The 2,087-nt window shown below is 50.9% G+C and overlaps 1 protein-coding gene across 1 annotated transcript in view; it reads left to right on the top strand.

Moving 5' to 3' along the window:
- The first annotated feature begins 1,595 nt into the window (after positions 1–1,595).
- Positions 1,596–2,087, top strand: part of RFX3 (regulatory factor X3) — a 220,370-nt gene continuing 219,878 nt past the window's right edge. Inside the window, exon 1 of the mRNA XM_018562046.1 lies at positions 1,596–1,699. The gene's annotated coding sequence lies outside the window, so the exon portion shown is untranslated. The remainder of the gene's footprint in view (positions 1,700–2,087) is intronic.

The raw sequence follows: 2,087 nt of genomic DNA, 5'->3' as shown, positions 1-2,087 counted from the left end.
ATTCAGCTGATCCTAACTAAGGGCTTGTTCACACCAGCCCGCGTGCTATACCGGTCTGTTGTATAGTGGTGGTGAGGATAGATACCTTAAGTTGCTACAATGCAGGACAAGGACAGAGGGTTTATCCTTTCTGATGTGATGTGCGTGGGCTTGGTGTGAACCAAGTGCACAAATCTGTCAGTGACACACCCCCTCCCGCCCTAATCAGCTGCGGTCAGGGAATTCCCTGCGCCTTTGATACGTTTAGCTGTGGGAGGGGGAATACCCTGGCCGGAGCTGGTTGGGTCAAGAGGGCAGGGTGTTACTGACAGCTTTCCGTGGACCCCATCGAGTTGCTGCTGATATCGGTCGTCCGCAGGGGATGGAGCGGTTGGGCGGGTGGTTGTGTTAGAGTGTGTCTGTCTGCGGCTCTCTATCTGGTCCCACCCAGCACACTGATGTCACTGTTTGCCAGAAGCTCAGCGGGATGCCAGACAGAGCATCCCGCTCAGCTCCCTGGCAATCAATGATGTCAGTGAGCTGGGTGAGAAGCCAGATAGAGCGTCATAGGTTGCTAAGAGGTCTTGGCAACCTGGGATGCTGTGGTCACCCCTCTGCCCCACAACTGCCCTGGTCACCATTCAGTACCGTCTTGGCAGCTATTCTAACCCATGGCGTTGGAGGAGGGGTGTGGCTTTAAATGCAGAGCTTAGGAACTGCCAGCCTATCAGGATGTAGTGCGGCATAAGAGTGGCTCCAGGAGACCAGACAGGGGAATGGAGCCACCCTATTGATAGCTATGGAGGAAAGAGATGATATAAAGGCTAAATATAAAGAACTGGCAGGCTGCAAATGAAAAGCACATAAGGTTCAACTCACAAAGGTAACAAATGGGAATAAGGATACTTCTTTTAAAAAGTTATTTTCGGTTGAGCCCACTGAGATTTGAAAATTAGTCACATGACAGAGTGCCCAAGGCTTGTGTAAAGCTTTGTCATTTGAGCCTACAGGAGGCAATGGAGGAACTGAGCTAAGATTTTTAATACGAAGCTTTTAGTATACTGCGATGAGCAAACTAATGTTGACAAAAGCGGCTCCACCAAACATTTTCATGTGTAATATGTACACAATCCTACAACTCATGAACGGCGATCGTTTGCATTGTTGTAGGTATCTGCGGATCAGACCGACCTATAGGGATGATATGCAAATTATACCTGCGATCATCACTGGTGAAAGGGTTAACGGACGTTCTATACGACTACATACAATAAACAGCGGTGCATGCCTTCATTGACTGACCGGAGACGATGTACAGTACTACTAGCAGGTGCTCAGATGATCTCGGCAGAGGAGATCGCTGTGCGCATGCGCGGCACAAAGTAGCGACTACGGGGACCAGCCTGCATGTCCGCACGGATGCCGGGGATGCTCCGTGTGCAGCTGCCAGGCTGTGTGTATGTCAGTGTCAGGCGGCTCCTCCTCTTCCTCCTCTCAGGTTAGGCTGCCTCCCTCTTTTGTGAGTTATAGCAACTGTTGCCTTGTGAATCCAGCGCCATAGCCACCGTAGTCCTGGCGACTGTTACCCATCAACAACAACTACTCCTCTCCTCCTCATCCTCCTCCTCCATCACCACCACCTCTCCAACCTCATCATCATCATCCTCCCCATCACCCACAACAACAAGCACCTACAACAACACAATAATCCACAGCCAAGGTGACTATATTCTTCTTCTTCTTGCTGCTGTTGTAGTAGTGATGTGCGCGTGTGTGTGTGTGGTAGCTATGTGTGTGTCCCTTGCTCTGGCTGCTCTCCTCCCTCCCCAGCAGATCGGCTGTCCTGTGTCTGACACAGAAGATGCTCTCTTCTTCTTCTCCTCCTCTGATGATGATGATCAGTGTTATGATCGCATGCATGGTATCATCTCTGGCATAGGATGAAAGGCAGGTGTCCCTGCAGTATAACCTGCTTGCAGTGTGCTCTCTGCCCCCCTCTTTGTTTTTTTTGTCTGTGTCTGCCTCCCCAGACCCTGGTTGTGTGTGTTTTCATCTGTTTAGTCTGGCATGGAGGGCAGAGGAGGAGGAGGAGGAGGAGAAGGGGGGGG

This window comes from Nanorana parkeri, unplaced genomic scaffold (genome assembly GCF_000935625.1).
Source record: "Nanorana parkeri isolate BGI_ZX_2015 unplaced genomic scaffold, ASM93562v1 scaffold558, whole genome shotgun sequence".
NCBI classification, from domain to species: domain Eukaryota; kingdom Metazoa; phylum Chordata; class Amphibia; order Anura; family Dicroglossidae; genus Nanorana; species Nanorana parkeri.
Note: the sequence above shows the minus strand (reverse complement) of the source record. Positions and strands in the feature narration are given on the sequence as shown.